The following is a 26,846-nucleotide window of genomic DNA, read 5'->3' on the forward strand; positions in this document are numbered from 1 at the left end:
TTTGATGGCATATTGTGAGGCTGGGTAGAGGGAGAGAACCCCAGCCTGTCTCTAGAGATGAGCACTTGGGCAGACCTTGGCAATTCTGCGGTCTCCTGTCAGAGATGATATCTCTAATTCTGTGGACTTCCTTGGCCTCTGGGCTTGCATCTGTTGAAGGGGCCACCTATGCTATGGTCACCCCTGTCCGAAGGTGAGTCAAACTGGCATCTAGTCTTTCAAAACCAGAGACAGAATGAGGCCCTTTTTGGTTGCTATTATATGATCGTTGGGGGTGGGGGTAGAAAGAGAGTCTTACTACCTCACTCACTCTTCTGTATTTTTTCTTTCACACATGGGCCAATAAGGATGACCCAACAAATGGAGCATTTGTGAAGGGTTTTCCACCAAATCACACAGGCACAGGCAGGCATGACATCTCATTGCTATGCCAGATCCAGCTGCCTAGCCACTCCAGCCACCACATTATGCATGAGAGGCATGACAAGGTTTGTAATACTGGACATGGTAGTCAGGGTGATCTCTGGCTGATTCTTTGATTCCAGTATCCATGTTTTTTTTTTCAGAGTAGACAATGACCACTGGGACACATCCCTCTGAAACCTATTCAGGTGTGTAGTATAGTTCAAGGCACAAAGTTTGAAGGTGCCTAAAGCATACACACAATTCCCATGCCTATTCATCACTCTCTTCTGTGGATGCCACCACAATGATGGAATCCACTGCAGATATGGTCCAATACCTCAACCTTCCAGAGTGGAGGATCCTGCCTGGTTTTCAGAGGACTGCTTCACATGTGCCGGCTCGCTCCTACCATGATCTCCAAATGGCTAAGTCAATTAATAGGTTGGCAGGAGGTACCACTCAGGAAATAGATGATGTTGTTCCACAGGTCTCAAACAATACTTCCTTGTCCAGAGAGAGGGTCGACAGACCAAGCTCCCATCAGCTCTAAAATTTTGTCAAATGAGGCATCTTCGTGAGGGGACTGTGGGAATTCCTCTCTATCCCCAGTCAGTATTAGAGGTGGGAAACTCTGATGGACAGTCTAGGAGTTTCTTACACATCCTCTTTTCTGGAAGATCAGGGGATATATTACATGACTCCTCAGAGGACAGCCTCTGTATCTGAGCAGCTACGTTGAGGCCAGTGGTGCAAATTTGACAAGGGGCTGTCTGATGAGAATAACACAAGAGTGGAGGGGGACCATGGGTGCAACCATGGCCAATGGAACCTGTGCATTCACTCTCTTAGGTAGAGAAATACTCCTTCCCAACACCTGGAATGGCAAAACAATCTCCATTGGATCAGAAAAGACCACTTCAACTAATGGATCCAACTGCTCCCCCCCCCCTTTTGACAACTGGACACAGCCACTGGAGGGATCCTGGAAGTTTGTAGGTCCCAATGAGGGAATCAGCACAGAAGGCTCAAATGCAGATATCGCCAACACTACCCAACAAAGTTGAGGGCAATGGTCCCACCACTGGAGAGGAATACAGCAACCTAAATCCTATGGTCCAAGACTCAATCAGTTCTGAGGAAGCCAGAATTGGGTAAATCAGAATGGTATGCCCTGAAGCCAAAGAAGCATGGAAGGTCAGCACTAGACCACAGGATTTGGGAAAATAAACTGTTCTGAAGCAACAGGAGTTGAAAAGCAGACTGGTGAGGAAGGAAGAATGGGAGGTATATGGATGGATCTAACTGCCATTAGACCCAATAGGGATGGAAAGACCTCCACCTAAATCTGGGTGTTAAGGAACTTCTGCAATAAAAATCAGCCTTGGAGGTACTCCTGTAGGACCCAAAGGGTCAAGTGGAAAAAACTGAAGAATGTCTCGAAGAGGGGCAGTCTAATTTGTTCTAAGTAGATTTCTTTGGAAAATCATGTATAGTAATTGGATATATGAGCTAATGATCCAGACATGGAGTACAGACAGGTGGGTGTTCAGGCCCTGTGCTCCTCAAACCTTGGTACCTTTTCACAGAAGAATCACTTGGTCTGTTTTTTGGATTCAGCTCCTTATAATTTAGAAGACATGTCAGATGACTTTTTTGGGTGCTTACTGATCTGGCAGAAGTTGCCTTTTAAAATTAGCTTCTTCCTCCTATCTGCCAAGGCTCTGGGCCTAAAGAAAACACAGACTTCACAACAGACTGACAGATGAGAAACTCCTAGAAACACAATGCACAGGTTGTGAAGGTCTTGAGGCATAATTTGGGGTCTGCACATGGTGCATTTTTTGAAGCTGGTCTTCTTCTCCATCTTAAAATAAACTGTGAAAATTTGCATACAAATTTTGAAGCACACTCAATAGCAGCATATTCAATAAGAACTCCAAAATGGTACTCCAAAATGGTAGTCTATATACAAGTTGGCACACTGAGAAGTGACAAACCTAACTAGTTAACAATAACTAATTTTTAAGTATTTATAACTATTTCAAACTATGTGTAGTCCAACACAGCACCCCAAAAGACTATTTGAAACTATACAAACTACAAGCCTTATATGAAGGGAAAGGATTATGGTGGCAGAATGCTAAGGAGAAAGAGCTGTGGAAAAAACAGCAACAACTACTAATATAAGAAAAAATGTGGTTTAAAACCTTCATAGGTACTATAATAGCAAGATAAACTTATTGTCTTCTTCTTCTTTCAGCTTTTTCCCAGTTAGGGGTCACCACAGCGGATCACCTGTCCGCTCATGATTGGCAGTGGAGTTTTATGGTGTTGAGTTGCCAGCCCAGCGCCCAACCTTCCACAGAAGGAACACACACACACCTAGGGCCAATTTAGAGTGTTCAATCCACCTACAACATGTCTTTGGGATGTGGGAGGAAACTGGAGCACCCGGAGGAAACCCATGCGACCACAGGGAGGACATGCAGACTCCGAACAGAAGGCACCCCAGCTGAGGATCGAACTGGAGGACCTCTTGCTGTGAGGCGGAAATGCTAACCGCTGCACCACTGCAGCTGCCCCAGCAAGATAAACTTATCTAAGAGAGAAGAAAAAAAAAAGATCTCAGTAAGAAAGATAAACAAAATGAGGTGGTGGACTTATATGCTTGAGATCAATCTTCTGGTCGCAAAGGCAGCAAATGAGATATGAGGTAGCAAGGAGAGAGGTGCATTATGTGAAGAATTATTCTTAAAAGGGGTTCAAGGCTGGAGCACTATTTCTGAAGGGCCAGACCCAACAAATATCGCTTGAGGATCCACATGTCAGATCAGACAGACTGAATGAATATGATTCTTAGTTTAATACTGAGCAGTAAACCTGCTTTTGCAGTTTATTCTTTTGTCTTCATCAAAAGGCTCTTCAACTCCTCCATTTCAACCATCAGAGTAGCAATGTCTGCATATTTGTGGCTGCTAATATTTCTTCTCACAATTTTTATTCCAGTATTTCATTCATCTAACTCAGCATTTTGCATGCTATATTCTGCATATAAAGTAAATAAGCAGGATGACAACAGCTCAGCTGCACTCCTTTCCCAGTCTTATAGCAAACACCTGCTCCATGTTTGGTTCTGACTGTTGATTATTAGTCTACATACATGTTCTGCAGGAAACAAATAAGGTTACCCAATATGCAAATTTCTCATCAGCTTGCCACAGTTTATTGTGGACAATAAAATTAAAGCAGTCAATAATGCAAAAGTAAAAAACATTTCTCATACTCCCCTAGATTCTCTACTATTCAGCAGACGTTGACAATTTGAGCTCTGCTCCCCTAAAACCAGCTTGCATATCTAGCAGTTCTTAGGATATATATAGTGCTGGACTACAGCTAACAGAATCTTAAGCATTAGCTTGTCGTCTTGTTATACAAGTACAACTGTGTGATAATCTGATCAGTCTCTAGCATTACCCTTTTTTTGGGGGGGGGGGGGTTGGAGTATAAACTGGCCTTTTACAATCTAGTGGTCACTGTTCTTTTTTTCATATTTGCTAGCAAATTTTAAGCAAAACTGTAACAGCAATATTTTGCAGGATTTTAAACGTGCTTGCTGGTCTATGAAATGCTAGTACAATTCATTAAACTGCATCACATAGTCCCACCCCCACCCCCCCCAAGTACATGACCGTGGAAACAGGGAATCTTACATTATAGGGAACAAAAACATAGGAAATACTGCATTGGTCTCTTTCAAGTAGAGAAACTCTAAGTCTGGACTATGCTCAATGGACTGCCATGTTAGAAAGTGTCATGCTGGCATTTCTACTATTTGTGAAATTGTGCAGCTGATACCTGGATTTACATGTTCGAGATAAAAAATAAAATTAAGCAACTCGACATACCGGTAGCAACAGATACAGATAAGCTGTTAAGAATTCATTTAAGTGCCATGTAACTATTCAGACTTATTTATTTTGTATTTTCTTTGTGTAACCATATGGTTGATTGAATATTTTATTTTATAAAATTATAAAATATCTTAAGGACATGCCTATTGTAAGGCTGAAAAAAGCAGCTACTGGCTTCTGCCTTTCAAAGACTTACTGCTCAAGCTACTGCAACCAATACAATATTTAACATTTGGCTCAATTTAAATGTAAGCAGTGCACTGATTTCAGTGTGTTAGCACAGTATAACTTGTAGCAATGTTATTTTAAAGACAGGAAATGGAGTGTTGGGTACATATATCATTAATCATTCTTGGAAAAGGTATGCATGCGTGCAAGTGTATGGGGCCTATATTATGTGATCGAAGAGCCTCTTCTTCGAACATATAATAATTGACACATATACAGTGAACGCTGTAAACCACGAATGGCCATGTCCATTAATTTTTTCCTCGAGGGAAAAAAATTCAGTTGGCCGTTATTGGGAATAGCCCTTTTCTTCAATGTAGAGTCATCTCTGAGATGTTATATTTAAGTTGGGGGGGGGGGGTGTGCGAGGGCTTAGTCCCCTACCTGATTAGTGTTTTAAACTTTGCTTTTTACTTTACGGCCACATGAATGTTTTCCCTGAGGAAAAAAATCGCGGACGTGGTCGTTTGTGGTTTACAGCGTTCACTGTATATGTGTCGATTATTATGTGTTCAGAGAAGAGACTCTTTGATCACATAATATAGACCCAGTGTATGCATGCCTGTGTGCACAAATAATTCTGGACAACTTATTTGTTACTGCAAATAACCCTACTGCGAGGCACTGCGTTGGGATCAACATGGATGACATCATGGGAAGCTCTGTAGCTGGTCAGTACAAAGCTTATTTAGGTTAGACAGGTGTTGTCAATTACCCAAAGCAGCACTGTATACTTGTCATGCACTCTTCAGGCCAAATGTGTCATGCCTCATATATTTGTTAACCAGTGGTGTGGATCATAAGACCACAGCACCTGACTGCCATACATTAAATTAACAGAAGTAGTGCACATTTAAAAGTCATACCATGGCACAGGAATTGTTATGCGGTGATGTGGATATTGTGAACTGAAATTGTATAACTGCAAGAGAGTTTTGCCACCAGAAAGTTTGTGTACTGTAAGCATCTCATTTCCATCACCAGCTAAAGTTTTTTTTTCCAGTTTAGACTACATTCTGAGTTGATCTGGGTATGGATTGAGTTGCTCTGCTATATCCTCTACACTCAAGAGCCATTACTAGGTTGAGAAGGCTCAGATTTGCGCCAAACTAGTAGTGGACAGTACCACTCATAGGGAACCTGTGAAAATTGCCAACTTGCTAGCAGACAGGTTCGTCAAGAACTTCACTCCACTGTACCCATCAATCAGACTGTCACCAGTCCTCTACCTAGCATCTCCAATGAGCAGGTCATAACTGCCCTCTCCAAGGTCAAAAACACAGCCTCTATGGGACTGGACAACATGCCAAGCTGCTTATTAAACAGTCTAAAACAGGAGCTGTCCAAACCATTAGGTACTCTCTTCAACCACAGTCTATGTACTGACTTTGTCCCACCAGAATGGAAAAATGCAACTGTGACCGCTTTGCACAAAGAGGGTCCTTCAACTGACCCTGAGAATTATAGGCCCATATGCCTAACCAGCCTCATCTGTAAGGCCATGGAAAGAATCGTCATGGACCTAATCAACAAGGACATACTGTAGGAGATCTTCAACCTCTTCACCCGACCCAATTTGGTTTCGTTAAAGGCAGATCATGCTTGTTAAACCTGATGGGCTTCTTTGAAAATGTCACCAAAGCTTTGGATGAAGGCAAAACAGTGCATACTGCCTATCTCAACTTAGCCAAGCCTTTGACACTATCCACCACTCGGGCATCATCAATAAACTCACCCAGTTGGGGATAAAAGGGGTCCTAAAGGAGAGATAAGTCATCAAGCAAAGGAGAGTAGTATTGCTGAAACTGAATTCATCCTCAAGTCTTGGTGATTATCTTGACAAGGTGGACCCTGTTTTTCACAAAACCTCACCAAGATGACACTGATATACAAACTGTATTTTATATAGCATATATCACGAGCAGAAGTATGTTAAAAATTAAAAATGATTGCTGGGTGCACAAGACTCAGGATAAAAAACTGCCCAATCCTGGTTGGCACACTGGTGCCAGGAATGGAAAAAAATGACAGTGTAGAATCCTCAAAATATGGAAACATTCCTACAATGGCACCAAGTCAGGGCCAGGGGGAAGATGCCCCCCTGTTGTAGCGAGAAGTAGCAGTCCACAAAAATCACAAAAACTGATAAGCCAAAGAAGAGCCATAAAGATGACAGATTGGACTACTGAAGATAAGAAATTCTGTATTGTTACTATTATGAAAAAAGCACAGAATTTCCAGACACAAGATATACAAAAAGATTAAAAGAGAAATTCGAGGAAAGAGAAATAATTCCACAAGAAAAACTGTCAGAAGCTTCAAATAAAAAATGTGTTCACTAATACAACAGATTTGTGAAAAACATTACATAGACCAAGAAACTTTGATTTGTTTGGAAAAAGAAGCACCTGAGGAAGTGCAAAAATATAAACAAAACCTAGAGATTTTTGAAAAATATAAAAAAGAAATATGGACATGGGAAAGAAATAGAGATTTGATATATGGTGCAATACTCTTTATGCAAAGTCGAAAGTCAAATTAATTGATACAAAAAAGGCAGCCCCAAAGAAATTCAAAGGGAAATACAGGCAAAGGCATCCAAATATAGCAAATTTCGCAATAAAAAATAATATCACAAAGAGGGAATGTAGAAAAGAAGATTAGTAATGGAGAATTTAAAGAAATAGATACTGAGGTTATAGAGTATGTGCATAATGAAGGACTCGGTGTAGAAAATCTGACTCAGAAAGCACCACAGCACGATACCGTAATGGACATCCAAATTAAGGAGAAGCCAGTGGAATAGGAAGCAACTGGTCAGTTGCCATACGTGGATATTTTGCAGCGTTCCACAGGAAACCAGTATAAACATTCACTTGAAGCGGGACAGCAAGGGAAGGAACAGGAAAAGTACAGTTTTGTACCTACCATAAATGTAGATGTCCGATAGACATGCAACTGCAGTCATAACATGTGGGTTGTCCTGCCTCAGGCAGCCCTCGGTCGGCCGATGTCGCATTTCTCTCGGATGTCAGAGCGGCTGGAGTACATAAGCATCAGCCGACGCCATTTTCTTCAGTGTTTCTTGCCCCAGATGCCAGGTGCCCTCCAAGGAAGGCTGTAATCAAATTGGAAGACAAAAACAGGATTCCAGACAAATAAATCAGCAATAAAACAAATACACCATAACAGATATCCCCAGCTAAGAGTAACAGGGATAGGAGTGGACCCTAGGCATAGAGGGGTATGGAGGGAGGGAAAATCCGACTGCAGTTGCATGTCTATCGGACATCTACATTTATGGTAGGTAAAAAACTGTACTATGTCCTTCAAGAATGCAACTGCAGTCATAACATGTGGGTAGAATACCATAGCTTAGATGGGGGAGGAGGAATGCTCTAGGAAAAAGATGGTGTGGCAATCAAACCCTGCAGGACTGCCGAAGCAAAGCCTGCTCTGGATCTGGAGTATAGAGGGAGATTGTAGTGTTTGGAGAATGTATGCACGGAGCTCCATGTAGCAGCTTCTAGAATGTCCTTAGTAGGCACCACTCTTAAGAATGCTGTAGAGGTGGCTGTAGCTCTGGTGGAATGTGGTCTGACATTGGCTGGAACAGTCTTTCCATGAAAGGAATAACAGAATCTGATGCAACGTCCAATCCATTTTGAAATAGTCTGTTTTGAAATTGCTTTTCCTTGGACTGCAGGGGCGTAAGCTACAAAAAGTTGTTCAGACTTCCTACTGGCCTTGGTTCTGTCCAGGTAGTATCGAAGTTGTCTGTGAATGTCCAAGGTATGCAACAGTCTTTCCCCCTTATTCTCAGGATTGGGGAAGAAAGCAGGCAGATGAATGGCTTGATTTAAAGAAACCCTAGATACCACCTTTGGCATAAAAGTAGGGTTGGTCCTTAATGAAACCCTGTCTCTGTGAAAAATTATGAACGGTGGTATTGCCATTAGGGCCTGTAGTTCCGACACCCTTCTTGCTGAGGTAATTGCCATGAGGAAAGCTGTCTTCCATGAGAGAAATTGCAAGTCAACTGAAGCTGCTGGCTCAAATGGAGGTAGAGTCAGTTTTTCTAGGACAAAATTGAGGTCCCAGGCTGGCACTGGGGCCTTTCTTGGTGGCTTAATGTTCTTGATTCCCCTGAGGAATTGCCTTAGTAAAGGGTGTGAAAAAACAGGAGGATCAGTGTTGTATCTAGCTGAAATAGCAGATGCATGTATCTTTATGGAAGAATATGAGAGGCCGTTCTTTAACATATCTGCCAAATATTCCAAGATGAGTGGGATGTTCAACAATGATGCATCATGTCCCTTGCTGGTATTCCAATTGCTGAATCTTTTCCACTTTGCTAAGTAAACCTTTCTGGTGGATGGTCTTCCAGCCTCTGTTAGTATCCGCTGAACTTCCTTGGAGAGAGATAGGTTGAAGTTATTTATGGGATCTCCCAGGCTGTTAGCTGCAGTGTCTGAAGATTTGGATGCACTGTTTCGAAATTGTGTTGAGTCAAAAGTAGAGGCCATTGGGGAAGGGCCCACCTCCTGGTGTGACATATGCTCCGTAGTAGTGGGTACCAGTGTTGTCTTGGCCAGTCCGGAGCTATTATGATTCCCTTGGGTCTCTCTGCTTTGATCTTTAGTAATACTGAGGTCATCAGTGGCAGAGGTGGGAATGCATAGATTGTTAGGAAGTTCCAGTTGAATGAGAGAGCATCTATTTTCCAAGCTTTTGGATGGTATGTCCTTGTGCAGAATTTTGGTAGAAGATGGTTGAGGTGAGAGGCAAATAGGTCCATTTCTGGCCTGCCCCATGTCGAAGTGAGTTGTGTGAAGACCTTCGGATGTAACCTCCACTCGTGTGGATCTGTGAAATTCCTGCTTAGGCTGTCCGCCAACACATTGTCTTTGCCTGGAACAAACTGGGATTGTAACTGGATGTTTAGGCTCAGTGATTTCTCCCAAAGGTGCATTGTCAGTCTGCAAAGGGGGTAAGAGTGGGTGCCCCCTTGCTTGTTTATGTACCACATCACAGTGGTGTTGTCTGTCCGTATCAGTAAATGGCCTTGCTGAAGTTGGTGTTGAAAGGCCTCGATGGCATGCATTACTGCCAGCATTTCCTTTTGGTTTATATGCAGATGTGTTTCCTTTGGAGACCATTGTCCTTGTATACACCTGCCTTCCATGTGCGCCCCCCCATCCAAGGTCTGAGGCGTCTGTGGTCATGGTCTGTGTTATCTGTGGTTTTTTGAATGACATACCTGTGTTTGCCTGGCTCACCGAGGCCCACCATAGGAATTCCTTTTGTAGGCATGGAATGAGCGGTATGATTGCCTCCAAGTTGTTGCTGTGTTGAGACCAAATGCTTTTTAGGTACCATTGAAGCTTTCTCATGTGTAGTCTTGCTAATGGAACCAGGAGAATGCAGGATGCCATGTAACCCAGGGCCTGTAGGAATCTACTTGCAGTCATCTGGGTGAGTTTTGCTAAACCTTTGAAGTAATGAGTTAACTTCTCTTGCTTGTCTTCTGTCAGGTAAGCCATTTGAGAGGCTGCGTCTAGTTTGGCTCCTAAGAAGATTATTTGCTGGGATGGCTGCAGTCTTGACTTTTGGAAGTTAACTGTGTATCCCAGAGCTTGAAGTAATCGTATGACAATCCAAGTTTTTTGTCAACATCAATTTGTCGTCCGCTTGTATGAGGCAGTCGTCCAGGTACGGGTAAATTTGTATCCCCTGGAGCCTGCAATGAGCAATTACTGAAGCCAGGCATTTTGTGAATACTCTGGGCGCAGTAGATAAGCCAAATGGCAATGCTGAGAATTGATAATGCTCTGGCCCTGCAAGAAATCTGAGGCATCTTCTGCAGCTGTGTCTGATAGGGACATGCAGGTATGCCTCCTTGAGGTCCAGAGTAATCAGCCAAGACCCCTTGCCCAGCATGGGAAGGAGTTGCTGTAGAGTCAGCATTTTGAACTTTGGTACTATGAGAAAGGTGTTTAATGCTGACAAGTCCAGTATTGGTCTCCATTGATATTCTTTTCTTGGAACAAGGAACAGTCTTGAGTAAAACCCCTGGTCTTGTTCTTGTTGTGGAACTCTTTCTATTGCTTTCATCCGAGTCAGCAGAGTGATTTGCTTGATAGCCTCTGCCCTCTGGTTTTGTGGTAGGTTTGGCATGCCTTGTTTTCTTGGCAAGGTATGAAAATGGAACCTGTACCCTCGGTCTATAATGTCCAAAATCCATTTGTCCTTTGTCAGTCTGTGCCAATTTTCTGCAAACAGAGATAATTTCCCGCCCAAGGGAGCTTCTATTTGTTCCCTGGTAGGCGGTAGTAGAGGAAAGTCATTGAGATTGTGGTTGTGGGGCAGGTGAAACCCCTGCGTCACTTCTTTGGTTTCCTGGCTGCCATTGTCGTCCCCTGTAAGGGCCTCTGTATTGGCCTCTTCCTCGGCCACGTCTGTTCTTACCCCTTTGAAACTTTTCTGGATTAGGAAAGGACCAGTTTTTAGAAGGCCAATTCCTACTGAATCTGGGGGGTTGAACCTGGAGGAAATCTTTCACCGTCTGAACTGATTTTGCTTTTTCTTCGATGGTCTTTAACACATCCTTAGCATTAGTACCAAAAAGCTTGTTCTTTTCCAAAGGTGCATCCAGAAGTTTTGCCTTTACATGATCTGGTAGAGGTTGATCTTTTAACCACGCATGTCTACGAATGACTGCCCCTGTCATAGCTGCCCTACATGAAGCTTCCAGTGCATCATATCCACACTGCAGGAAGTGATTGCTTACTTGCTGAGTGTTATGTACAGCTTCCTGCAAAGTCTTCCTGTCTAAAGGATCAGGAGTGGCTAATGGTTTTTGTAAATCTTCTAACAGGAAATCCTGATATTGTAACATATGAAAAAGGCAATTCAAAGCTCTCATAGATAAGGTAGTGGATGTGTAAACCTTCTTGCCCCATCTCTCTAATGACCTAGCTTCCTGTTGGAGGGCAATGGATTTTTAGAGGTGGAAGCTGAAACTCCTTTAGGCCCCTGTGAAACAGTTTCCAAATCAGCAGTATGGGCCCTGAATAAATGGGAATGAGTTTCTGGGACCCTGTAATACCTGTCTGGCTTGGCTGGAGCAGGAGGAAGAGAATCAGGGGTAGCACTAGAGTCAGAATATAAATCATCCAAAACATCAAGTACAGGAGGAATAGCTAAGGGCCTGTGCTGGGGCTTCTTAAGGAAAGTCCTAAGGCATTTCCTGGAATCAGAATATTCCTGTCCTTGCCACTTGAAATGTTCCCTCATGGTATGCAGAACTTCCCCAAAAGAAATATCCTCAGGAGGGGAGGCCGAGGGGATGGAATCTTCTGCATCCGAGTCCTCATAGGTCTGGAAGAGCTCTTCCTGGCTATCAGAGTGGACAGAGCCATCAGAATCTTCATCTGAAGGAATAGGGTCAGAGGGTTCAACCCGGGGCCTTTTATCAGAAGGAGGCTGGGATCCTCTCTCAGGATGGGCCTGTGAACCTCTAATCATAGAAATTAAGTCAGCAGCCATGGACATAATTTGTGTCTCTGGAGTAGGCTGAGGTAAGGTTTTAGTAGTAATATGCTTTGTTTTGCTGGCTGCCTTAGCCCTAGTGTAGGCCTTAATAGACATGGCCATAGGAGGCCTGGCAGCTCCACGTGCAGGAGTGACCTTGTCTACAGCAATGGTCTCGGGCATTTCCTCGGTTTCGGTATCCGGAGGAAAATCGATAACTGGCGTCGGAGTGATGTCCGGAATCGGAGTCGTCGGTAATGCGGTGTCTTCGGTTCGGAGTGGTGGAGAGACCGTCTCAGAGGGAACCGGAGCACTCGCGCTAGGTTTTGGCGTGGAGTCAGTGGTAGACGCGGGCCGAGGATGTCGGTCCCGGTCTTTTCACTTCTTGGGAGTTTGCGATGTCAGAAGTTCCGACGGCATAGTGTAAGCAAATTTGTCGCCAAAAAAATCTTCAGCGAACTCCGCCCGGCGCCTGAGAGTGCGCTTGTTGAAGCGAGCACAGGCTACACAGGCCGAGACGTCGTGGTCTGGGCCAAGGCAAGGAAGACAGTAAGAGGGGAAATCCTTATGAGGTATTTGTTTACCACAAGAAAGACAATTGTTAACTTTTTCAGTAATTTCTGACATCGGCTGAGGCAAGAAAAGGTCCCCAACGGGGTACTTAGCTTTTTTGATGACTTCGGTATCGAAGAATACAGGAGCTGACCGACCGGCACTTGCGAACTGCTTCTGCTTCGGGCACCGCACGGCAAGAAAGACTGAAGAAAATGGAGTCGGCTGATGCTTATGTACTCCAGCCGCTCTGACGTCGGAGAGAAATGAGACATCAGCCGACGTCAGACCCAGACTTTGGAATCCGGCCGACCGAGGGCTGCCTGAGGCAGGACAACCCACATGTTATGACTGCAGTTGAATTCTTGAAGGACATCTGTGGCAACCCTCACACAGTCAATGTTGAGGAGTAATAGGCCACTGAGTTCCCATATGACAGAGCAATGGATGACAAAGGATGAAATTAAAGAGAATGTGCCACAGGAAGATGCTATAGAACTTTCTACAGAATGCCAGCAGGAAATGGAAAACAAAAAATGTGCCCTCAATTTAGAAGAAAATGAGCTACGAGAAGAGATGCTTGATTTAATAGAGATAGATAGACATATTAAGATCAATGAAAGAAATAGACTGCAGAAGGTCAATAAAACCCAAAAAGTCAGAAGTTTGATAAAACAAATGAACACAGTAATTAGCACTGTCCATACAGATCCACGCGATATAACACAAGTAAACAGGATATATTATTGTGCAGCTAAATTAATAATAGATAAAATTCTAAACAAGAACACAGAGTAGTGAGGGAAATGAAGGGGAGAAATCGAATACTATCATGGCTATATCAAATACAGGAAACTATAAAGGAATTAAGACAAGAAGTGTCACTGTTAGAAGAGTATAGAAGAGGGAACAGATCAACAGATACTCAGAAAGATAGATGTGATAACAGCAATGCACAGTATAATAACGGATCTGGATCTATTTTGCATTATTGAAAACAAACTAAAAATCTCAGCACAGGCAGAAAAACTTAGAAGATGCACAGATAAATATAAAGGAAAAGTACAAAAAAGCAATTTACTAATGACCCCAAAAGTTCTATAGAGAATTGTGAAACAAGGGAAAATGGTTTGAAAGACCATCCAAAAAAGAAGAAATAGATACATTTTGGAGAAATATCTATGAAGATCCTGTAGAACATAAAGATGTTAAATGGATAGAAAAAGTAAAAGAAAGAATAAGAAGTTTAAAGGTACAGGATATGAAATAACAGTCAGGGAGATTGAAATCATCTTCTTCTTTCCGCTGTTCCTGTTGGGGGTCGCCACAGCGGATCAACTGTTTCCATTTCTTCCTGTCCTCTGCATCTTGCTCTGTCATACTAGCCACCTGCATGTCCTCTCTCACCACATCCATAAACCTTATCTTAGGCCTTCCTCTTTTCTTGTTACCTGGTAGCTTCATCCTTAGCATCTTTTTCCCAATATACTCAGCATCCCTCCTCAGCACATGTCCAAACCAATGTGATCTTGCCTCTCTGGCTTTGTTCCAAACCTTCCAACCTGGGCTGACCCTCTAATATACCTATTCCTAATCCTGTCCACCCTCGTCACACCCAGTGCAAATCTTAACATCTTTAACTCTGCCACATCCAGCTCAAACTCCTGCCTTTTTGTCAATGCCGCTGTCTCCAACCCATATAACATAGCTGGTCTCACTACCCTCTTATAGACCTTCCCTTTCACTCTTACTGGTACTAGTCTGTCACAAATCACTCCTGACACTCTTCGCCTCCCACTCCATCCAGGGAGATTGAAACAAAGTTAAGAAAAGCTTCCAACTGGAAACCCCCAGACCCAGATGCGGTATCTAACTTCTGGTTAAAAGTATTAACATCTTTGCACGAAGATTTAGCCATGAGTAAAAACTATTTATATGCACACCCCGAACAGACACCAGCCTGGTTAACAACAAGAAAAACAATGATCCTACTTAAGAGTGAACCTGCAAGCTACCCTAAAAATGATAGACCAATAACTTACCTTCTGGCAATGTATAAACTATACACTGGAATTGAAGCCGACAGAGTTTATAGTCATTTCGAAGAAAATTCAATCATGGCAATAGAACAAAAGAGCAATAAAAGAAAGTCATATGGAACAAAGGATCATTTATTGCTAAATAAAGCCATAATGGAGAACTGTAAAAAGGGGGAGACTCTAAGTATGGCATAGATTGAATACAAAAAATCATTTGCCAGTATCCCACATTCATGGATAAAACAGTGCTTAAAATGTACACGATACAGTCTACACTCATCGATTACATTACAGTAACCATGAAACAGTGGCAGACCACTTTGCAATTAAGCCATAATAAAGAATAAATTATTATTCCAGGGATAAAAATTCAAAGGGGGATATTCCAGGGTGGCTCCCTAACACTGAGGCTATTCTGTCTTGCCCATAACCCGCTAAGCTGTCTACTTAACAGATAAGGCCATGGCTATAATTTGGCTCCTAGAAAACAACAAAGTGTAAAGACTTATCTTCTCTTTGTCGATGATTTAAAACTGCATAGCTCATCAGATGAGGAACTGAAAGCACAACTGCAAGTAGTCAAAACTTTTTCAGATGATATAAGAATGTAATTTGGTCTTGATAAATGTGCAAAAGCATCCTTTAAAGTAGGAAAACTGTAGCATGAAGAAAACATCAGTTTGGGACAAGAATGTGATATAAAAGAACTTGAGCAAGTAGGAATGTATAAATATTTGGGAAATGATGAAGGATCAACAATAAAACATGAACAAATGTGAATAAAACTTAGTATGGAATATTTTAGAAGACTAAATTAATTCTGAAAACAGCATTGACATCTAGGAACAAAATTCAGGCTATAAACCAATTTGCTCTTCCTGTCCTAACGTACAGATTTGGAGAGATTGACTGGCCCCAAAAGTTGTTGGGCAGATTAGATAGGAAAACAAGAAGATGCTTCATGCTCATCGGATGATTTATAAAACTCAGTGTAAACCAAGATTATATATTCCCTTGCAGCTGGCTCAAAAGGAGGTAGAGTGAGCTTTTCCAATACAAAGTTAAGGTCCCAGGCTGGAGTTGGGGCTCTCCTGGGTGGTCTTAAGTTTTTGACTCTTCTGAGGAACTGCTTGAGCACTGGATGAGAGAAGAGGGATGGTTCTGTGTTGTAATGAGCTGAAATGGCTGAGGCATGAATTTTGATGGAGGAAAAAGAAAAGCCCTTGTGAAGCATCTCAGTTAAGTATCGAAGAATCTGAGGTAAATTGGGCGCTGCTGTGCCCATCCCTTGAGTTTGGTCCAAGGAACAGAATCTTTTCCATTTTTCAGCATAAGATTTTCTAGTACTAGGCCTCCTTGCCTCTAAAATGACATCCAACACTTGTTTGCTGAGGGATGGTAACAGAGAGGTCAAGTAATTAGCCAGGCTGCCAGATTCAGGGTTTGAAGCTGAGAATGCGGAATCTGGCCCTCCTGCTGGGACAGCAGGCTAGGAGTCTGAGGCAGGTGCCATGGTACCAGCTGTGACAAACTGCGCAAGAGGGGGTACCCGTGTTGGCGTGGCCAGTCTGGTGCAATCAGTATCATCCTTGGTTTGTCCTGCTCGATCTTTAGTAGTACTTTGGAGAGGAGAGGCAGAGGAGGAAAGGCATAAACTGATAGATTTTTCCAGTTGAAGGACAGGGCATCCACTTTCCAAGCTTGTTTGTGGGGAGTCCTTGTGCAGAATTTGTCCAATTGGTAGTTCTGGGGGGGAGGCAAACAGGTCTATATCTGGGCTCCCCCATTTGTTTATCAACATGTTGAAAATCTTTGGTTCCAGGTTCCACTCATGTGGGTCCATGAGATTTCTGCTTAGCTCGTCTGCCAGTGTATTAAGCTTTCCTGGCAGGAAATGAGCCTGTAGATGCACTTGGCAGCTCAAGGCTGTGTTCCACAGAGCCATGGCTAGTCTGCAGAGGGGGGTATGAATGTGTGTGTCCCTGCTTGTTTATGTACCACATAACAGTGGTGTTGTCCATCCTTACCATTAATTGTCCTGGAAGAATGCGGTCCTTGAAGGCTGTCAGAGCATTCTGTACAGCTAACATTTCTTTTTGATTGATATGCAGGTGCATTTGACTTGGTTTCCCTGAATGCACTTCCCTGCCAGGTGAGCCCCCCATGCATAGTCTGATGTGTCTGTTGTTAGGGTTTGGGCAGCAGGGGGTAGAGTGAATGGTAGTCCCTTGTTTTGGTGGCAGGCCTCTGCCCACCAAAGAAAGTCTAACTGTAGGCAAGGTATGACAGGAATCATTGCTTCTAGATCCTGAGAATGTTGACACCATAGACTTTTAGATACCATTGTAGTTTCCTCATATGCAGTCTTGCATATGGAATTAGGAGAATGCAGGAGGCCATGAACCCCAAGGCTTGCAGTATTTGCCTTGCAGATAGCAGGGTTTTTCTGGCCATTAGTTTGAAGCAAGCTGTCAAATGAATTTGTTTCTCTGGCATGAGGAAAGCCATCTGGGAAGTTGTGTTCAAGCTTGCTCCCAGGAATATAAGTTGTTGACAGGGTACAATATGTGATTTCTTTTCGTTTATGGTGTACCCCAGACAAGTTAGCACCTTTTGTACAAATGCCAGATGATTCAAAAGTATGTCCTGGCTTTCTGCCTGAATTAGACAATCATCCAGGTATGGGTATATTTGAATATTTCTTTGCATGCAAAATACAATGACTGGAGCTAGGCACTTTGCGAATACCCTGGGTGCAGTAGCTAAGCCAAAGGGCAGTGCAGAGAACTGATAGTGCATGTAGCCTGCTTTGAAGTGTATGTATCTTCTGCAAGATTCCCTGATTGGGATGTGCAGGTAGGCTTCCTTTAAATCCAGTGTTGCCAACCAGGCATCCTTGCCTAGCATAGGAAGCAATTGGTGAAGAGTTAGCATCTTGAATTTTGGGATCACCAAAAAGGTGTTTAGGATAGAAAGGTTCCGGATAGGACGCCATGAGTTCTTTTCTGGGTACCAGGAAAAGTCTGGAGTAGAAACCTTGTCCCTTTTCCTCTTCTGGTACAGGCTGAATAGCTCTTATGCTTAAGAGAGTATTTGCTTTTGAGTCTCTGCCCACTGATTTGGGGGTAGATCTGGGCAACCATTTGGGGTTCTAATATGTGGAAGTGAAATCTGTATCCTTGGAAACTATATTTAAACCCATTTGTCCTGGGTAATTAGTTCCCAGTTTTTTGTCTGCAGAGCAATCCTTCCCCCTAAAGGAGCAGTCAGTTGGGAAGGGCTTGGAGGTTTTAAAGTTAAGTCATTGAGACAGTTTACCATAGGGGGAGTCTTATACTCCCTGATTTGGAAGTGGGAGCCTCCCACTGCTTAGTCCTGTGCGTACCTTGGGACTGAAACCTGGGTGTTCAGCTGGTTCTGGGTTTGGGCTGAGGAGGCCTGGAAGAGGCAGGAAAGGACAAATTCTTAGAGGGACAATGCCTACTAAATCTTGGAGGCTGTACCTGTAGGAAATCTAACAGTTTGCATAAATTTAGCTTTTTCCTCCATCTTTTTAAGTACTTCTTCTGCTCTGTTGCCAAACAGGCGGTCCTGATTTAAGGAAGCATCCAGCAATTTAGCTTTAACATAATCTGGCAAAGATTGCTCCTTAAGCCAAGCATGCCTTCTAAGTACAGACCCAGTGACAGCAGCCCTGTAAGATGCTTCTAGTGAATCAAAACCACATTGCAAAGTATGCTTTCCAACTTGTTCAGCAGAATGCATTAAATCCTGTAAATCCTTATTTTCAGCACAGTCAGGAATCAACATCATTTTCTGTTTATGCAATCCAATAATATGCTGCTGATACTTTAACATATGAAACTGGCAGCTTAAGGCCCTAACGGCCAAGGTTGCAGAACTGTATACCTTCTTACCCCATCTATCCAGCTCCCTGGAATCTCTTATCAGAGGGAGTATGTTTTTTTGGCAGTTGTAGCCTTAATGCCTTTGGGTCCCTCTGAAATGGTCTCAGGATCCGCAGTAGGATTTTTAAAAAGGAACTTGTGAGAGTCAGGAACCCTGTAATATCTATCAGGTTTTCTGGGAGCAGGAGGTAAAGAGTCAAGGGCCAAGCTAGATTCCGAAAAGGCATCATCAACAATGTCCAGTACAGGGGGGGATAGCTAAAGGCCTGTGTTGGGGCAGGAGTAAGAAATCCCTAAGCCTCTTTTTAGAATCAGAGTAATCCTGGCTTTCCCAGCGAAAATGCTCCCTAAGAGTATGCAAGGTTTCACCAAAAGAGAAATCCTCTGGAGGTGAAGCAGAGGGAATACAGTCATCTGCATCAGAATCCTCATAGGTAGATAAGAGTAAATCCTGGTCATCAGAGGAAACAGAAATTTCAGAATCCTGATCAGAAGTATCATAAGCAAATTCAGTCCTAGGTCTCTTAGAGGGGGAAGGTTGGCTTCCCCTGATTAAAGTAATAAGGTCTTCAGCCATTCTTATCATTTGTTTTTTTAAGTATAGAGGCCTGACCATGCGGTCTGGGTGTTGGTTTTCTAGGCATGGTTCGAGTTTTAGGCCTTGAAGAAGAAGATGGCGTCAGTTTAAATATGCAAGTCAGTAGGCCTGAATACACCCTCAGAAGCCAGTGCTTGCACAGCGGGTCCAGACCCATCCAAGGTAGAAACATCCGCAGGTTCCACAGTTGAAGCATCTCGTGGCATACAGGACTCTGAATGGGTCTCAGTAGAGGCCTGCAAATCTGAAGTAGCGGGTATCAGGGGCTGCGAAAGCACCTCACAGAGAACCGGTGAACTGGCAACTAGCTTAGTAGAAGCGTCGTCAGCAGCTTTGGACCTAGGCGGCCTGTTTCTGTCTTTATCTTTGCGTTTTTTCGGAATGTCGGTAGTCACGTGGCTTACAGATGACATATCTGGCTAATTGAACTGAGTACAAAAATATTTAGAAGCGTAAATATACCGACGACGAATAGTTCGTTGTTGAAATAAGGCACAAAACCGACAGCATGGTATGTCGTGGTCAGGGCCAAGGCAAGGAATACAGTGTGAATTAAAATCTTTATGAGGTATTTGCTTTCCACAAGAAATACAATTATTGACTTTTACTGACATCGGTTTAGAGCAAGAAAAAGTTTCCCCAACAGGGTACTTAGCTTTAGTTGAAGACTTTGGTTCTGAAACTCGAAAATGAAAATTTCAGGAGTCGCCCAACCGGCACTTGCGAAATGCTTCTGCTTCGGGCACTGCACGGCAAGAAAGACTGATGTAATGGCATCGGCTGCATGCTTTATACCCCTGACTGCCTAATGTCATGGAAGATGAGACAGCAACCAACACAGAACCCAAGACTTTGATAATCAGGCCGACTGAGGGTTACTGCAAGCAGATAACCCAAATGTGATGACTGCAACAGTGAAACACAAAGAACATCATGAGAATAAATCTAGGATGACTTTCCTGCTTAGACTAGCAGAAGCATATCAGCATCAAGTGGGTATGGAAATCAAACCAGAAGTAGATAAATGTCAGGCAGCAACTGAATGTGCCAAAAAACAAAAGAAAGAATATAAAGTGAAGGATCAGATGAGAATGCAAGAAATGTGGACAAATGCATAAATATAGTTGCAAGTACAGAAAACTTCTGGAAGAACCTCACATTGATCAGGATCTAATGGAGGAATGGTTAAGGAGAGGTGAATTCAAACTAAAAGATGAAAAATTAATACTGGTGGCCCAAGATAGTGGGCTACATACACGTTGCTTTACAAAGTCCATTGAATATGTATGTGGGAGAAACAGACAAATGTAGGTTTTGTAAAACCGAATTTGAAACAGTCACATACCTTGTTACTGGCTGTGACATACTAATGGCAGAAGGACTATAATGAAAGGCATAATAATGTGGCAAGACTGCTGCACTGGGGTGTGCGCAAACATTATGGTATTGAAGTGGCTGAAAAACACTGGAAACATGAGCCACAAAGCATCATACAAAATGATGAAATCTACATTGCATGGGATCACCCATTACCAAAAGTCCAAACTTCAGGTGCAAGAAAACCAGATATAGTGGTCCATGAAAAGAAGACAAAAGTAGCACTGATCACTAAAATCTCTACACCCAGTGGTGACTACATTGTCTTGTGTACAGAGAGACACAAAGTCATAACTTGTACGGAGAAATGAGAGCAATGTGCAAGAAAGATACCCAGACTATTCCCAATAGTAGTAGGAGCAACGGGTCTTATCGAAAATAATCTACAGTCGTATTTAGATATGTGACCAATACATGTTACCCCATACAAATTGGAGGAGTCATTACTGGGTACATTGCGGGTGCTGCGAAGAGCACTTCTGGCTGACATCAAAGATTGAGACAATACTAATTTCATGAACTTTAATTGTACTTTGACTTAGGAATGGGGTTCATTCCCATCATGGTATTAGAAACCTATAAGACTTGGAGAAATTTAATTGGGATAAACTCATATGTCATTAGATGGGTAGCCAAGTGTCTCACCGACAGAATGCATATAGTCAAAGTAGGGGATTCTACAAGCAGACCTGTTACTAGTGGTGTGCCACAATGCTGGGTCCATTTCTGTTTGAAATCTTTCTCAGAAGTTCAGGCAAAAACAGATGTCCTGTGGCTTACCAAGTTTGCTAATGACTGCAAATTGGGTGCAATCACTGAAATCCAAAATGATGTCACTGTACTACAAAAAGGGCTTACACAAACAAACGACTGGTGCCAAAGCCATGGACTTGAACTTAATGCCGAAAAATGCATTATCATCACCTTTGGCAAAGATGAAGTTCCAGCAAATTACAACATTAAAATACCCCCCTAAGTTCAAACCCAGTAGTGAGAGACTTGGGAACGCAGGTTGATAGCAGCCTTGACTTTGATCATCATGTGTCCACAATGGCGAGGATGGCCTTCTACATTGCCCATCTCATAAATAAGGGAATAGCATTCAAAACAAAGGAGGTTATAACTCCTCTGTACTTGTCCTTCATCAGACTAACAGAGCACAATGATCCCTTCTTTATGTATCTTACCAGACACCTGCTGCAGCTGGATGGACCTGAGAGGTTTCTCACGAAGACAATTCAAAGTCTTCATCACATAACCTACAAGGACAGACTGAAGGCACTGTCACTATACTCTGTGTTGCATAGACTGCTTAGAGGTGACTTGTGCCTGGCCTACAGAGCAGTCTCGGACCCTGCCTTAATGGAAATGCTGCACATCCACAAACCTACTGGGACAAGACTCACTCGTTCTAGAGATCCTAACCTAGACTTAAACATGAACAGGACTTGCTGGAGAGACAGATATGTCTCCCAGAGGCTGTCACTCCTCTGGAACAAACTCCCAATTCAAGTTACACAGAGCTCCCCAATGACTCTATTTAAGCATAACTTGGACAACTGGATGGGAAACTGTAAATTCACCCCACTGGTTTCATTTATGTCCCTTTTGGATAAGGGCAGTCAGTGCTGATCATAAATTCACTCGCTAATATAGGCTATTTCTCTTGGTCTATGAGGGAACACAGGTAAAACATAGCTATGTTTGTAAAGCCCCTAGGGCCAATAGCCTAGTAACCTACTATGATCCTTGCATCTACGTGGTAAATATACAACACTATACCTTGATCAGCAGTTATTTTGTTTTTGTAGCTATAGAGTTGTTAGAAAACAGATACAAAATTAGCTCAGTGGAATATGAAAAAAAAATATCAGTGCCAAAGATATCTAAATAATGCAAAATAAAGCAATACAACCTGCTGATATAACTAAGGATAAGATGACATTTGCCTTGGGTGCATCTATGTTTTAGTCTACTGAACCCAGAGACAACCTGGTAATGGTTCTCAGTGCACAACATATAGCAAAGCAAATCAATCCATAATCAGAACAACTCAGAATGCAGTCTAAACTGGAAAAATTGCTGTTGCTGGAAATGAAATGCCTCAAAGCAGACAAAATAATGAAAATTCAGGACAGAAGACAGAAAATGAACAGCAGCAGAGATAGGCCAAAAGTGTAGAAAGAAGGTATGATCCCCCCCCCCACCATAGCATAAAAGAATGAAGGCCTAAATACAGCACAGGCAACCTGTACTCAATTAGTGCCACAGGCACCTGAGGACAAGGGTATTGAAGGTGAGCTTCAGCGTACAATGTTAGCTCGCTCATCTTGGGGAAGGAAGGCCGTTATCCCTAGAGTACCAGAAGCACCTAATGGAGGCTGCATGCACTGTCTGCCAGCACAGGTTGGGTTGCCTTGCACTGCATTGGGCAGGGATATTTTTGCTGAGATACGGAAAAAGGTGGTATGTGTGGGAGCACATACACACTTCCTTCCCCAACAAGGTAGCTGTGGTGGGTCAGCAAGCAGGCTAAGGAAGAAAAGGGAAGACCACTTCACAGGGCTCTCAGCTGGCCTACAACCCCCCATCTAGCTATCACCACTATGAGAACAGATGAGCCAACAGGGCTTTCCAGAGATGAATGAATATGGTGAAGGGCTCTTGTTTAACTCAGGGACTCCCTGCTTCAGCCACCTGCAGAACAAATGTGTCAAATGTGTACAGGCAGAAAACTATTGGGCAGGGTCCTGTGAATGTGAGGAGGGTGGTATAAGCTACAGAGGGCTGACTGCCAGCATGAGAGAGAACTGATTACTCTCCACCCATGTCACTTCAGTAGCAGAGATGAAAACCCAGCCCTGGGTGCCAAAGTCAGTACTAAATTATTTTCTCTGTATAAAGGGGGGATGAAGGTATGTACTGTCTGCATCAAACTAACCAGGGTAATAAGTGAAGATTTTTTCCTCCTTTTGCTTCCAATAAAAGCTGTGCATGCTTTAAGTAAAACATCCAAATATGAATATGTACACTATCCAATGGTTACAAATCATTTATCTGAAGGTTTTAAACATACTTGGGGGGGGGGGGGGCTTACCTGAAAATGTTTAGAGAACATGGAGAAAACAGGAGACAGTGTTAGGGACTTAGCTACAGAAATTAACTACTTACTTTATTGGTGAGTGACTGGGTATCAGGTTAGTGTTTTTGAAATGTTAGTAGACCTTACAGTAAGGATGCTAGCACTCAACAACTTGCCTGAGGACATGTGAATCTGGATAACAGATCAAGAGTATAATAGTGCTGAGAAAAGTAGAAAAAGGGACAGTCTAAACCTGCATAGAAGGTTGTGCAGTCAAAGAGGGGAAGCAAAAAATTGTGACCTTTACTTAGACAGAAGCACACAGTTACACAAGAAGAATATTGATCATCACTACATGTGGGCATAAAAGAAAGAATTAGGGGGAGTTTAAACCTTCACTTGCAAAGAAGAAAGATGCTGATTCCAATACATGCCAAAAATATGGGATTAAAAGTATACAGTGTGGGCAAGTGGGGCATGTACAGCACAAATGTCGATATTCACAGGGTAGGGGACAAAAGTCACAAAAGGAAGCCAAGAGGTAGCAACGCAGTGGTTCTGAAAGGGTTTCATGAAAATAAAGCTGCTCCACATTTCTTTACCCCTATTAGAGAGTAAAGAAAACATTATTAAGAGAGATACTATATCAAGTGTAATTATTGTTAAGCATGCAGTTATTGGAAAAACAGCATTACATGATTGGAAATCCTCTCCAGTTATGATGATGAAAGGGTTCATTTGCTATGGGAAGGTAGACATAAAGACAAGCAGGTGGCAGCATTTGACAATATTTCAGCAGACGTTCTAATAAGTAATGGCTCTAATGACACAATACTTCATGCACATGCAATAACACCCAGGTGAGGTATGGGGGCAATTCCACAAGGAAGGTAATGGGGTGGGGGCACTCAGACAGCTCCCACGGTAAAGATATGGCTACCTCAGAGAAAAATCTAGACATAAGTAGTGTAGATCAATATATGGGTACATACATTTAAGAAGCTATTCCAGGGCTTTCACAAGTGTATAAATACCGAGCATGAGTGACTGCCATTTTGTAATTAACTGTTGAGATGTAAGCATTTATGTATGTAAGCTCTGTTGTTAACTAGTTCATATGTATTCAAACATGCTGCTATCCATCCTGATGTGTTTGTATGTATTAAAGCATCTGAAGGAAAAGTACAGTTTTGTACCTACTATAAATGTAGATGTTCGAGTGCTCATACAGCTGCAGTCATTACAGATGGGTTATCCTGCCGTCAGGCGGGTCCTCGGTCGGCCGAATTCCAAAGTCTAGGTCCGGCGTCGGTTGTCGTCGCTTCTTCCCTGACGTCAGTGCGGCAGGAGTATAAAAGAGGCAGCCGACGCCATTTTCTTCAGTTTTTCTTGCCCCAGATGTCAGGTGCCCCCAGAAGGAAGGCAAAACATAATATTATGCAAACATGCAATGTTGATAAATCAAAAAACAGTAGTTGCAAGCAAATACACCATAAAAGAATACCCCAAAAAGGTTATATGATAAAGGTGCTTGTCATAAGGCCTGTCCTAAGAGGGGATGGAGGGAGGGTAACCTGGACTGCAGCTGTATGAGCACTCGAACATCTACATTTATGGTAGGTACAAAACTGTACTATGTTCATCGTGCATACAGCTGCAGTCATTACAGATGGGTAGAATCCCAAAGCTAAGTAAGGGTGGTAGGCACTAAGTGGAACTAGGAGGGGCTAGGATGCCCTGCAGGACTGCTGTGGCAAAGCCCGGTCTAGATTTTGAGTATAGTGGAAGGTGGTAGTGCTTGGAGAAAGTGTGCACTGAACTCCAAGTAGCTGCTTCCAAAATGTCCTTGGTCGGGACCCCCCTGAGGAAAGCTGCAGAGGTAACTGTAGCCCTGGTGGAGTGGGATCTGATGTATACAGGCACAGATTTTCCATGAAGTGAATAACAAAAGCGTATGCAGTGGGCTATCCATTTTGAAATTGTCTGTTTGGAAATAGCCTTTTCCTGAGCACCTGTAGCATAGGACACAAAGAGCTGCTCAGATTTCCTGAATGACTTTGTTCTGTCCAAGTAATAACAAAGTTGTCTGTGAATGTCCAAGGAATGTAGTAGTCTCTCCCCTTTGTTCTGTGGATTTGGATAAAAGGTAGGTAAATGAATAGTCTGATTCAAAGCTACACTGGATACTACCTTTGGCATGAAGGTAGGGTTGATTCGTAAGGAAACTCTGTCCTGATGGAAAATGATGAATGGTTGCACAACCATGAGGGCCTATAGCTCCGAAATCCTGCGTGCTGAGTTAATAGCCAGAAGGAAGGCTGTTTTCCACGACAAGTATTGTAGCTCTGTTGAAGAAGCCAGCTCAAAGGGAGGCAGGGTCAGCTTTTCCAATACGAAGTTGAGGTCCCAAGCTGGGACTGGTGGTTTCCGTGGGGGTTTTATATTTTTTGCCCCTCTGAGGAACTGCCTTAATAGAGGATGTGAGAATAAAGGAGGATCTGTATTGTACTGTGCAGAAATGGCTGAAGCTTGGATCTTGATGGAGGAGAAGGAAAGGCCACTGTTTAACATCTCAGCTAGGTACTGTAAAATTTGAGGTATATTTATTACCCAAGGATTCTGGCCCTTTTCTTGATTCCAGGAACAAAATCGTTTCCATTTGGCGGAGTAGGCTTTTCTAGTACAGGGTCTTCTGGCCTCCAAGATGACATCCAGTACCTCCTTGGAGAGGAGAGTCTGTTCGGAAATTAAGGTATTCTCCATGCAGCTAGATTCAGGGTTTTGAGCTGGCTGTGAAGGGTTTTGTAGTTGTGCTGGGACAACAGAAGAGGAACTAGAGGTAGGATCCATGGTGGTGAGTGTGTCAGGCTCTTTTGGAGAGGATACCAGTGCTGTCGTGGACAGTCTGGAGCAATGAGAATCATTTGTGTCCTCTCTGCTCTGGCTTTTAATAGAACTTTGGTCAGTAGAGGAAGAGGCGGGAAGGCACAGACTGCCAATGTTGTCCAATTGAAAGAGAGTGCGTCCACTTTCCAGGCCTGTGGATGATAGGTCCTTGAACAGAATTTTTCCAACTGGTAATTTCTGTGGGTAGCAAATAGATCTATGTCTGGCTGTCCCCATGCCTGAGTTATCTTTGAGAAGACTTGAGGATGCAACTTCCATTCGTGTGGGTCTGTCATATTTCTGCTTAAGTTGTCTGCCAGTGTGTTT

Source organism: Protopterus annectens, chromosome 6.part0 (assembly GCF_019279795.1).
Source record: "Protopterus annectens isolate FY-2018-M chromosome 6.part0, PAN1.0, whole genome shotgun sequence".
NCBI classification, from domain to species: domain Eukaryota; kingdom Metazoa; phylum Chordata; order Ceratodontiformes; family Protopteridae; genus Protopterus; species Protopterus annectens.